The sequence below is a fragment of the Streptopelia decaocto genome (genome assembly GCF_964273445.1).
Source record: "Streptopelia decaocto genome assembly, chromosome: 4".
In the NCBI taxonomy this organism is placed as follows: Eukaryota; Metazoa; Chordata; class Aves; order Columbiformes; family Columbidae; genus Streptopelia; species Streptopelia decaocto.
In genome coordinates this window covers 48372857-48386670 of record NC_138658.1, presented here as the reverse complement: position 1 = coordinate 48386670, position 13814 = coordinate 48372857, and the positions used below count along the sequence as shown (strand labels likewise).

General features: G+C 36.5%; 1 protein-coding gene across 2 annotated transcripts in view; it reads right to left on the bottom strand.

Moving 5' to 3' along the window:
* DLC1 (DLC1 Rho GTPase activating protein) overlaps positions 1 to 13234 on the bottom strand; it is a 220144-nt gene extending 206910 nt beyond the window's left edge. Inside the window, exon 1 of one of the 2 annotated variants that reach the window (XM_082051724.1) lies at positions 12980 to 13234. The gene's annotated coding sequence lies outside the window, so the exon portion shown is untranslated. The remainder of the gene's footprint in view (positions 1 to 12979) is intronic. The other variant, XM_082051725.1, reaches the window with a different exon arrangement.
* Positions 13235 to 13814: the final 580 nt, after the last annotated feature.

The following is a 13814-nucleotide window of genomic DNA, read 5'->3' as shown; positions in this document are numbered from 1 at the left end:
GCCACTCACCTGGACTCTCAGACTCGGCCAGAGCCCACCCTCCCCATGCAATTATCCTGGAGGGTATTTCTCAGTGACTGATGTATCAGGCCTTCTGGGTGATGGCATCTGAGATCCATTAATCTTGTGGCATTACATGTGCAAATTAACACAAAGGAAATATCTAATATTAATTTATGCATTATAAAAGAAAATTAACATGTTATTTGTCAAATAACAAAATAAAACTTCTGGCCCATAAAATATTAGAGGTTCAAGGAGCAGACGCTTCTACTTTTCACTCCCTACATAAGAACTGTCAGCACTTAGCATGGATCTGCTTATTGATTTCAGCAATAAAGAAGATTAAGTACCAAGTTTGTTCTGGGTCATTTCAGTCCACTAAGGCAAATTCTGATTGCCCACCAGGCCAAAAAGCTGCCTTGACAAATCACATGCCTGAAGGTATAAAAGTATTCATCTTGAAAGAAATGCAGAATTATGCCTGTGCAACTGAACCTCTGTAAATTATGTCTCAACAAGCTGATTTTCAGGATAGAGTTGTACACGCTCCTAGATCTTTAACCTTCTTTGAAGATGGCAAGCTTAATTTCACATTCACATTTTCCACCTCTGTGGAGACTGTGCTTAAAAAGAAAATATATTCATAAGGTACGAGAATGCCATGCACAAGTCATTAGCGTGTGGGAGGCTGAGGAAAATGGAAAATAACATGCAGAGCCAGGCCAAAAAAAATTATCTACTTTCAGAGGCAAAATTTAATAATAAGAAGTTAATACATCTTTAAGATTCTTTTTTCTTTCCTGGTCGAATATAAGAGCAAGCCTAAATATTAAAATGTAAAGTCAAATTATTGTATACATTTGCAGTACATTTGTGTTCTTATTCTGCTTTCATCTCATATTTATATTTGCCTACTATTTCTAAGTGTGCATGGTATAAAGTTACCAGAGTGCAAATCAATAACGATAATAGTGTTAACTTCTGATATACCTTTTCCTGATGGACTCTAAAGTTCTTCAGAAGCAATTAAATTAGTTTTACCACACTATTGTGTTTTTTTAAGACTTCTGAAAAGGGACAGGTTTATTAAAAGGGGCTCAATGATTTCTACTGCCCTCCATTAGCACCCATTAGAGTTACACCTGGGTGCAACTCATTTGCAGATTCTCTCTCTTCCGCTACTAGAATGGTAGCTCCATCTACTTTACAGAAAATTAAATGCAGTTTCTATAACCGTATAGGGGAATTTCTGATGAAAACCAAGAAAAGATACCAGTAATATTAAGAGTAAAAAACTAAATAGTGCAACTTCCTAATAACATACATGCATCAGTTTACCCAATGTTCAGGCTGCTCTTAATGTACAGAAGGCAAGCATTCAAAGAGTTAATGGGTGTGTGTTAATCTTGCTGCTGCTAAATAGAGTTACATGTGTGCAGAAAGAGGAGAACAGATCCCTCACTGTTTTTCATTTTTTGGATGTGGAGAGTTATATTTCATGGGGGATGAAAAACAAATAAATTTTACTTTAGGAACCCTTCTGTTTTACTTGCACTATCACTAGTTTTGGCTGCCTCATAGACTGCAGAAAAAATGATTAAACAGGAGAATATCAAATACTTTGCTTAAATACAAGTCAAATAAATACAGAACAGGGGCACTTTCATTGTTCTTTAAAATATGAGTTTATGTTAGCACTGAATATGAAAGATTTATGTTACATATGCCCCGTTCTCCAGGAAGCTTCAGCTACTGGTCTCTGAAACCCCCTCATTCCCATGGCACATGGAGCAGCCCATAGTTTGGTGGAAGCTTACTTTTCTTCCACTCCCCCTCCACTCCCCAAAGTCAGCATTATCTGCCACAATTCATCTTAGAAAGTCTTATCCTGCTGTAGTTGGTTGACAGTTATGGGCCAAACAGGAAAGTTTTCTCTCTTCTACCTCTGTATTCAGGATCACCTATTTCCTATGCACCTACATGCGGGCACATATACTGTGCTTTGGAGGATTCACTACTTGAGACCTCTGAATGAGACTCATAACTGTGCCCCTTTCTCTGCCAGACACCAAAGAGCACCGTCACTTTGCAGAAGAAAGCGTTCCTGCCTTGATCACTGCTTTTCTGCTATTGCTGCTCATTTTTTTCTTGACATGCAGCATCTTTTGTCCTCTGACAAATGACTCAAGCCCATTTGTACTTTCCACCAAGGGAAGAAGCATGCATGCATGCTCGCTCCTTCCTTCCTTCCTTGTTTCCTTCCTATCATTACCATCCCACAACTAGAAACCTTTATTTTTCCAGATTTTTAAGACTGTCAGAAGAACGCTTAGCAGTCTGTTGAAATGTTTTGTGGAGTGAAAAGATCTTCAGTTCAAAGCATCTGTCAGTATTGTACGGTCCACTCAGCCGCTCCCGTAATTCAGATTATTTGGGTTTTACTTTTCAACAGTAGTAAGTTTAGTACTACTTAGTACTATTAGCTTTCCAAAGAATCAAGGTTTGAAACAAAATACGAGTGGTAAAGACTTCTTGATCAAAATTTCTTGGCCCTGGGTGTGAGTTAAGGAATATTGGCAATATTGACCCAGTAGGCAGTTAATGACCAAAAGAAATGGAGGTGAGCAGTAGCAAATCACACTGCAATAGAATCCCCTTCAAGCACCCTCTGTGATGCTTCACAGTGTTTTCAAAACAAGATGTCATTTTGGATGGATTTTGTAATAATTTACTGCCACTGTACAATATAATGGAAATGAAAAATGAGGCAAGCTTTTATGCTTGTTTATATTTTGAAGTTTTCTATCAAGTGTTACAGAACTGATAGTTACTTTGCAAATCATAAAGTACAGAATGAAGTGACGTCTAAGATGAACTGGTAGGCTCTCCTGTAATTACATTGTCTAAAATTTTCCTTTGAGGAGGATTCTTGTTATTTTTTTTCTTTTTTTTTTTTTTCCCCTCTTTTCTCTCTTTTTCTCTCTCTTTCTCTTTTTTTCTCTTTTTCTTTCTTTTTGAGAAGCTCAAATTAAAGTGTTTCCAGCAGTCTTTTGAAATTCAGGCAGAGAAGTAACTTCCTTTATCTCCTGGAATTCCATTCAGGTTTGGCTGTACCATGCATTTTTTGAGATGCTTTTTATCTTCTCTCACTTCCCTCCTCAAGGAAATGTGATGGCCTGCAAGAATTATCTTCAAACAAAACAGCCCCAATAACTATGAGTGATGCCACATAAAAGCTGTGCAACCTGCAGCAGGACCTGAGAGTTAGAGTCAAAATGGAAAGGGGAAGACTTGAGACTTACTCAAATGTCTATATCTGTGACTACCCAGACCTGTCAGAGACATAGGTCCTCTTCTGTGGCACAGACAGGACACAAAAACCTCCCAGTTAGAAGACTGGAGAGGCAGAGGCACACAAGCAGGGCTCTGTGGTCCTCCATCTCCTCCTTCAGCCTTCCAGGACACAGAAGCAGGCCCCACTTTGGTTTTTCCAGACTGGAAGAAAGGCTTAAGGAGAGAAACCCAGAGCTACTCAGCAGCAGCAGCAGCCACCAAACAAGACACTGCAGTGAACCGTACACCATTATGATAGAAGGGCCATGGCAAAAACAGGCATAAATAAGACACCATGCAGGTAGACACCTTTGTGGCATCCCCAGCTGGCCAAGGTGAGGACAACCACTGAGCCAGGTATGACAACCCTGCTACCCCCACTAAATCCACCATACTCACAATTCATAGCACCACACGGGACCTCCACATTGCAATAAATAGCAAAAGTTTGGAAGGGAGAAAGTTGCAAAGAACACAGGAGAGTTTACTAAGTACAAGAGGCAGAAGAGTTTCAGAGAGAGCATCCCAGGCAGTACAGCATCGACTGTCCTGCCAGTGGAATTCAGTTTTTGCTAATACTTTATGTGGGATACAACCCTTTTCTGTGAAAAAATAAGGCAAAACGTTAGTTTACGAACTTACACAGAGATGAAAGACTGTTTCATTACATTTTTTACATAGCAGGAATATGTAAGCAATGGAGATCAAGCAGAAATATTTATTTTGTTATCATTATTTTATCTTCCTTGGTCTGTGACCCTAGGCAGCAAACTTTGTTTAAGGAAGTCTGAGTGAACAGGGTCTGTTTCCTATAAACTCATCTCACATCTTCCTGGTCTGGCTTACATTCAGCTCTTTCACTAATTCCTACCAAGCTCTGAGACAGAATGTTGTTTACAAATAATTTGAGATAAAACATAAGCCTCTAGGTCTTCACTCAGCTAGTTATTTAAAAATATATCCTGTTTTAGAATTTACAATCCTTCCTTCTCTTATTTCCTGGACATATACCACCCTTTGGATTTTACTGAAGTGGAGGTTCACCTTGTCTGCAGTTTCTATATAAACAGCCTTTATAGTGCATAGGTATAGACCATGCTAAATCCTGATGTCCTAGAAGAGAAAGGTAACGTTATGTGTTGTAGGGTATTAATCTAGGGAATACCCAATGCATTTTACCTGACTTCTTTTATATATAAAAGATAGTAATATAGGATCAAATATTTAAAACTGTTTTAACTAATAACTATTTTGAAAATATTTATAACTTTATCCTAAAAATCAGAAAAGTCATAGTACTTTTAAGACAAGTATGTCTTAAGGGAGATACATAGAGCCAGGAGGGATCCTGACCAGGGCTTGGGATGTACAGCCTTTGTAGGGTAAGAGAGAGTCTTTTTCCAATCTTTTTCTCTCCCACAATGAAAAGGAAGAGGAAGCAGAGGGATTTTTAGTTCACAAATTCCCATCTCCTTACTAGGCCTCACAGGTAGTATCTCCACACAACGAAAAGGTTGAAGGAACATGGGGAAATGGTCTGCACAGTCAGCCGTGGGGTGCTATGAGCAATGGTGGGGTGCACCAAAAGCTGATTGTAAAATCAAATGAAATAGAGACCACTTGGTCCTGCACAATATGCTTGCAAGTCTGGTCTCCAAATGCATAAAATTGGCTGAAAAATCTAATGAAGAATGAATATTAAAAAAAAAAAAAAAAAGAAAGAAGAAAGAACAACAACACACAAGAAAATCAAGAGTGCAGATATGTACGTGTATATATATATATTTTAAGAAAGAGGGAGATTATAAATAGATTTGCAAAGGCAGCTAATAGAAACTGTGCTCTTTAAGTTCTTCAGAAGGAGAAAAGCAGTGAAGTGACAAAGGTTTTTAAGGGACCCAATTGAGAGCTAGGAGATAAAATTGCATATGAAATTCCATGTCAATAAATATAATGGCATGCAGTTGTAAAAAAATAATTCTAACTATAAATAAAAGTCTCTATGATAACTGCTACCAATCATTAAAAAAAGCCCTAAACTAAGAATCACTGTGGCTGGTAATCTAGAACTGAATATCAACTCAGTAAAAATTACAAAGAATGTAGCACATAGACAAAAGAGAGACTGAGTATACAATGGCATAATAATGTTTAAGTGCTCATTATGTCAAGAACTGAAACCTGTATGCAGTTATGGTCATTTCTTCTCAGAAAGAGAAATGAAGCAGGAAAAAGTATAGTCAAAAAACAATAAAGAGAATGAAAAGTATGGTATAGCTTCTGTCTGAGGAGCCACAAAATAGGCTAAAATTTCCTGCCTGCAAAAGAGAGAAGCCATATGAAAATCAACAGTATCATAATGAAAGAGAACGTTTATTTATTGCGCCTCATACTACATGAACTTGCAGAGGACCAAAGTAGAAATAGAAAGCAGAAATATTAAAACAGAAACAATATTTTTTTTTTTTTTAGTAAGTATAAATTATACACTGCAAAAAGTTTGTGATTTCTGATTGAGGAAAAACCACACAAGAAATTAATCAAGCCAAGCACCTCAAGTTATTCTTGTGACTTGGTAAGGATTTCCTCTTTCCTGTGGGGATCAGTTTAATCCTCCATTTGGCAAGCTATTTTGTTTTCTTCTTTATAGATTTTGACATATGTCAGATATGTTCATTATAGTTCACTGTCAGTGAAAACATGTAATTCTATTAAGGTTAACATCCTTTCTATAAAAGACATTTAATATGTCACAAAAATTGTGATACTGTCCAGCTGTATTATAACATCTCAATACCTTAAATGCCCCAAACTATAAAGTTAAGTTGGCAAGTTGTTCATTCAGAGACATCCAAAATCTTTCTTGTTTTGTGAAAATATTATTGGTTCCTATGATATGAGCCCAAACATTGTCTATATGCCTTAATTTATTGTTAGAACACATAAAACAGCATGGAGTCACTTTACTTTCTGTTCTTCCTCAAAAATTAGCTGTATTACTGGTGCTCGTCATCATACAAAGAAGGGCTTTTATTTGTATCCCACATGTGATTACAGTGGATTTTAGCTTGGTTGTGTTTGGTTCATTTCCAGTGCTGAGCCTCAGATCAGCTGAAGGATGAGAAAGGGGAAATGACAGGATCCAAAGTGATCCACAGTTATCCAGGCTTGGCTTACTTAAGATCTATATTATTTATGCCCAATTTAATTATCAAATTAATTATCAAATCAAAACAAATTTAAAAGACAACTTTAAATACCCAGCTTTATAATTTTGTACTATTTGGCATTGATGAATAGTCAATAAAACAGAGAAATACTTTTTTTTTTTTCAAGTATTTATAGCATAACTATACTATTTTACTGTAATAATGGCATTTTAATATCTTAATAATCAGCATTAAATTGTTATTAACTGTTGGGATAATATATCACTTTCACCACAGCATCATTCCAGAATGACAACAGCCATCAAATTTATAACTGCCCATTAGAAAGAGGTTTAAAGGCAAAAATCATTTCTAGCATATATATATTTTTAGAAGAAAATCAGAGCCAGGATATCTAGCAATTGTGATCTCTAAATCTGCTGTTCTTCAAAATTCTGTAGTCTGAAAGACATTATAACATATTAATTGCAATATAATACAGATTGTTTTTTTCTTCGGAATGAAGCAAAATAATCTAAGATGTAAAGGTTTGCACTCTTCCTTTTGCATAGGTTTTCTTCATGGAAATGTCATTGCAGTTACCATCCTCCCCCAAAATAATTTCTGCTCTCTAATCCCAGAGAATAGGAAAAAATAACACAGTTGGCAGATTCCTTACAACTCCTTTCCCCCCTCCCTTTACTGGAAGTGTCTTGAAAAGAAGATATGAAACGAAAAAAGGCCATCCAATAGGACATGGAAAGCCAGAAAACTGTGGCTATTATTTTTTATCCTGAATGAGGATAATTTTTTTTTTCCAAATCTCATTTTCTTTTTTTCAGGATGGAAGAAATTCCATTTTCTAGCCAACTCTAGTAAAAAACTAATTTTGTAGCTACAGGAGGTCCTTTTGAACACAATATAAATTAACTAGATTGTATTCCTGATTCCTTATAGATTTAAGGTTCTAATATAGTGTTTCCATTTAAAGAAAAGTTGCTGGTGCTTGTTATAGCCATGAGCTATGAAATCTGAGGCACTACGGACAATGACTTTTAGCAACAACTCTGCTTACTGAGTAGTAGGGGGCATAATTTCATTCCTGTTGCAGACAAGACTAAAGAGTATTTTTGATATTATCATGCATATACTTTGTTTGTAAAGAGTTGAAAATTGTTTTGCCCCATTGGTAAAGACAAATATTTTATCATCAGGAGTCTAGAGAGAATGACTACTGAGGAGGCTGTGCTTTTTGGTGGAAATGAACCAATAACCATGTCACTTGGAATCCCATTTTTATGCACCTGTAAAAACGTACTGATAGCAAACTGAGCAAGTATTTCTGAAATATAACTGAAGATGTGAAAATCAAAACTTAGTCAAAATGGCTGCTGTACCAGATAATTCTTTGAAACTAGTGAGACAACATGTAGCGCACACTTAGCATTTTGTAAATGTACCGGAGGACCCAGCTAAGACCACTTCCTTCAAGGAAGGGAATCTAAAAGCTTAATTTATTTCCTAGGTTGGTGAAACTAGGGGAGAAAAGCATGCATCAGAACAGAATCATGCAACTAATCACTTTTCATTATAATATTCTTATTTCAGAATTCAGGAAGCTTATCTTTCAAAGGACTTCTGTACAGCATGTTTGTATCTCACCTTTTTATCCACTTTCTCTCTGCCTCTACTTATAATGTGAATATGACTGTTACAGTCAATAGACCATCTCTACAGTATTTTACAGAGATACCTCAATTTCAAAGTCATCAGCTGGTCTCCTGATTTGATGAAGACACTCTCCTATTCAGCATCTGTGGCCTGCCTGGGAAGACATCACCAACCCTGGAAATTACTGTTTCTGAGTACACAAGTACTACAAAAATAAAACAGGTGACTCTTGAGCTCATGCAGATATCTTCCCTCAATTTGGAAGCTATTTCAGGTCTATTTTCTTTACTGGCTACCAGTTCTCACAAAACATGAAAAAGCTATATATCCAATTAAGCTATCAGTGACTCAATGTTTGGAAGCTGCTAGGAAGGCACTGACTTCTCCTGCCCACAGGTATTTAACAGAACAAAAATTTAGATTTGTCTCTGCACATGGAATCCTCCCAGTGCAGCTTCTGCTGGGGAGGGTGCAGCTCTTTGAGATCATTCTTTCAGCCAAAACTTCCTATTTTAGTGCATTGTAATTGAAAGCAGCTATCTCCCTCTGATAAAAAACCAGCATTATCGGAAGATAAACAATTCAAGCAAAATGAAAAGGGTTATCTGCTCTTTACATGCGGCCAAAAGAGTTTGTAATGAATCTGACAGTACAACTTCCAGCGCATTGAGCCTCTGAGAACTACTCAGAAGTAGAGGGTTAAATGCTCCAGACTGAACCAGTGAATCCAAAGCAAGACTTCCTTAGCCATTACGTGCCTGTGTCTTGCAGGAGAAAATTCATGAGGAGAAGAAAACAGCTTCATATTTTGTTATGGTCTTAGCAAAGATGCTAATAATACAAAATTAAGGTTGTTGGATGCTCTTTAATAAATTACAGATATACAGCTGTAATAATGTAACCCCAACTGGTTTGGCTAGGCAAATTTCTCACTTTTCAGTCTAATGAAATTTTCCATTTGAATCTCACAACTGACTCTCCTTGCTCCAAAGTGAAATTTTGGATCATGAGGCAAACTTGCCAGAAGTAGAGTGATGTTCAAATTGGAACATCCATTTACTCTAGCAGTAAAGATTGTCACGTTTGAAACCTAGTGCAATCGACTGTATGCAACTCTCACTAACAAGACATGGTACCTACCCTGGAACACCTAGAGCTGATGAAGAGTGAGGGGGTGGGAAAACCATTAGAGATTCAGAAATAAAAGAAGCTGTTTAAAAACTTTAGGGATAAAGTTCAAGGTCATTTAATCTAAACCTACTGGATTTTGACACCAGGTATAATCACAAATCAGAGTAAGAAAAAGAAGAACCTAGAGGGAAATGAAGGCTAGAAGTAAAGAGTATATTATAAGAGTTAAATTTGTTTTAATGTAGATACATGAGCCTAAAGCAAACCTCTGTATTTGTATTCAGTGACTGATGTACAATAAAATTCCAGGCATTTCTAATTTCAATGTAAGTGATTATCCTCATTGAAGAGAAACAAGCCATTATGGTAGTAGATTGGAAATTCTTTACCAACAGACTGTTTTTAAAATAAGTAGTTTCTAAAAGCATCACCAAATATCAATGGTGAAATTTGAAATAGAAAAAAAATACCTTGAAGTGCCATCAGCAGCCCAAAAACTTATTCAAATTTGATATTTGTAAGTATTTCCATTAAAATAACATTCAAAACCACTCTATATGTAGGATTTGCATGTGAAAATTCTATATAAATTTGCTTTGGGCTATATTTTTTATATATGTACAGACACTTATGTACATATACATATGTATACACACATGTATAGAAATAAACCTGTGTATATAGCCAAGCTTGAAGTCCTTACTATGTATTCACACTGTCTTCAAGGATATTCAAAACAGAAGTGGACGAGGCCCTGAGTAACTGCCTTATTTGGCCCTGCTTTAAGTGAGGGGTTGGTCCAGAGAACTCCAGAAGCTCTTTCCTATTAGGAAGGGAATCAAGATCTAGCATTTCTGGATACCCTTACCCCCGTATTAGTCCATTTTTGTCTTTTTCCTTTTTCTTTTGCAAAAGGAACAGAACACACACACAGAGCCACAAAAATAAACTTCGAATTTTTCTCCAGACAAATAAACAACAGAAAATGGAACCAGATGACTAACAGAAAAGAGAATATTCTAATATATATCTCCTTTCCGAGAAAAATCTGTTCATAAATTCTCTTCTTCCTGCTACTGCCCTCCACATGGAAGTTTATATCAAATAAATTATGTTGCTGAAAATTCTTATGTTACGAACAACAGAAAAATAACTTCTGACAATCAAAATAATAAAAATGAACTTTTGAGACATATGAAAAAGCCAAAATGGGCATCCTTCTGTTGTTCCATCACATAAAGAATAATTTAAAATATTATTTTAAGCTCAGCAATTCAAAAAAATTACTATAAACCTTGCTTATTCAAAAACTGCCTGCCCAACCAGATAGTTTTGCATTTCCTTTTCTTTTGGGAAGCAATACATTTTGCTTTCTGTTACAGAGATCTCCATTAATTAGGCCCAAACAGTCAAACTTATTTTGTTCAAGTGATCAGATTACAGAATTTAACATAGAGACCAATGAGTACAAAGTCTAAAAGAAAATAAGTTTCCAGGCACATACATTTATTGTGAAGGAAAACTATCTGAATAAATTCCATTAAATGGATGTAACGCTTGCGTTAATTTTCCTCAGCACTGCAGACATTAATTCATGTGCTTAATTGTTCATATGAGTCATTTAGTATAACTACTTTGGCTACATTCTTGTTTCAAATTAAGAACATTAACATTAACATTTCTGAAGGAACACAGCAAGGTCCAAAATGTTAGATTGTATCCTTCTTGTTTTCCATGTTCATTCTTGCTATATATCTATAAAATAATTTTTAGGGATTGTTTAGACAGTAAGCTTTCCATGAATACTTGTTATTGAACAATACCTTAAACAACAAAAGCAGAATAACATAACAGAGAAGTTATAGACTAAGTAGAACTAGGAATTAAATGCCAAAAATGGTTTGTCTTCAGGACTTTTAAAAAAACCTTCTAAATCAAAAAGACTGCCAGCTGTGTTACATTTTCTCGTAGTCTATAAGAAGTTAAACAAGAAAATACTTTCTGAGTTCTATTCTGTTTTCTACCCTATAGTTCAACTGTCTCAGGTGTCAAGTATTTTCATCTGCAAGTGAGGTCAGATGAGGCCATTATGTCCTTTAAAACCCAGAAGAGAGTGCTGCAGAAGAAATCACCCCTTGATAAGGAATAATTATTTTTGTTACATGGTGTTTCCTCTTCTGCTAACTAGAAGACTCACCAAGTACATATACACATACTTACAGGAACAAGTATGGAAAAACACTGCAGTAAAAGCCACTAATGCTAAATCCCTTGAGACATCAAAGTTCCAGCACAAATTTTACAGGGGTGACGCAGAGACTCAGCCGTTCAGATTCCTCTCAACTTCTCAGTCCCACAGTCTACCTACCACATCCATCTCAGCTCAGAACATCAAACTGGAGAAGGCTGTCCATAAGCAAGTGAGCAATTGTGACTTCAGTATTCACCCAGGACATTTCCAAAGACACCTTGCTGCCTACTAGCTGTTCCTTGTCCCTTTCAGAGCCACTTCTGACCACCATGAACAACTTTCTTCCACCAGAATGGCAGTAAAGTGAAATGTACAATTCTCAAACTATTGCAGAGGTGGTATTTGACCCCATTCTGAAATATTTACTGGTCCTTCATGTCCTTTCACACCACAAAGTCATTTCATTGCTCACCAATCCTTTTGAAAAAAATATTCAGTAAAAACAGTTAAAAACTTCTTGAAATATGTGAACAGATGATTCCTGTTTACTTACCAATCTGGCCAATAACTCTACAGAGCCTTAATGATGCTCATGAGAAAGAAAGAATTTCTCATATTACTTATAAGCAATGACTATCATTTTAGATTTTAAGGAAGACAAAGCATGCTATACAGATTGCCATGAAAAATGTTTCTGATTGTTCAATAATTAAATCAAGCCTCTACGTAAAATAGCAGGAGCTCCATTGATGCATCAGTTAAAGAAAATATCATTAATTTCCCCCTAAGTTACTTAACAGCAGATTCTTATTCTTAATAGTTAGACATTTACTAGGTTAAGAAAATGACTGAGTAAATTCATACATGTTCACTGAAAATTATAGTCAGCAGACATTTACTGTATCTTGCCTTCCCTCTTCTAAATGCTAGCACAGTACACCCCAAACTGCCTATCTAATCATAGGTTGCTAAAAATAACCTCATTTTAGTAAAAATAATCTAATTCAGCTAAAGCCAAGAAATAAACCTTGGAATTTCATATATAGAGCATACACATTTAAGACTGTATTGTCAGTTACACCATAAATTTCATCTAGGATTGAGAAAAGACTAGAGACCAAGACCAGCAGAGGTACAACTAATACATCTACCTAAAAGACTCCTCATCATCATTACGGCTGGAGGGGAGGGAAGGGAAGGGAAAGAAGGGGAAGAGAAAAAACAGCCCTAAATGCCCTCCCTGTTGGCATATGAGGTGAAAAAAGAAATCATTCACATGTCTAGCTTTCCTATTTAATGTCCATTCAAAACATGCAAGCAAGACCACGCAGCTCTATTTATATATGAATGCAAATAAAGTTTAGCATATCAAGCATATTTTAAAAAGGTGAAGAAAAATGCACAAGAAGATTTTGCTATAGATCTGGCACATTTTGATAAACAGAATTGTCAGAGTCTACAACTAAACATATATTTTTAATGATTATACTTTTTTTTTTACCTCCAGTTTTAGTGCTGAGATCCTCAACGGAGAAAGCTCCAGTGCTGGATACTGCTGATTTTTTTCTTTTTTGCTAGTTTAAGGTACAGAAAGATTCCAAGACAGCCTTACCTAAGTGAAGAGAATCTGTAGTTTGGACACGACCTCCCCAAAATCTTTGGTGAATAAAAGAGAGAAGGAAGGAAAAAAAAAAAAAAAAAAAGAAAACGAAGGAGCAAACAAACAAACAAAAGAGCCCAGTCCCAGTTAGCTCCTGCTAGCATAAAAGTTCAGATTTCGCTACTGAGATCATTGCTCTATTCTAAGCAGTTTTACTCAATGTGTGATTCTAACAAAAACACTCTCTGCAGCTGGAGGGAGCCTTAGCTAAGCACGAGCCTGTCAAGCTTTTCCCAGTGACTTCTGTCTACTAAATTCAGGCTGATGTTTTGTGAAAGGGGCCTCAACAACCAGGCCCAGATTGCCTGAAAAGTATTTCCTGCCTTTGAGAGAGAGGGAGAGGGAGAGAGAGAGAGAGAGAGACAGGGAGCGAGCCTGCTTGCTGCCTGCGCCAGGGAGAGGAGAGCGCGCAGAGAGGGGGGAAAGCAAAAAGACCGAGAGTTTCAAGACATTCCGCTTAATACGCTGCTGGGCTATCCCTCTGAAACGGGAAGATCTGTGCTAGTTACATAATGTAAAAGTGTTTTCAAACCCCTCCCTCCCATTTCCTTTGAAAAAAAAAAATTATACATTGCTCATGTTTGTGCAAATGTAACACTTATCCAGAACAACCGGAGAATGTCTCCAAAATGCCTGGTCCTTGGCACCAGGTAGTGAGAAACAGGCAGAGAACAAC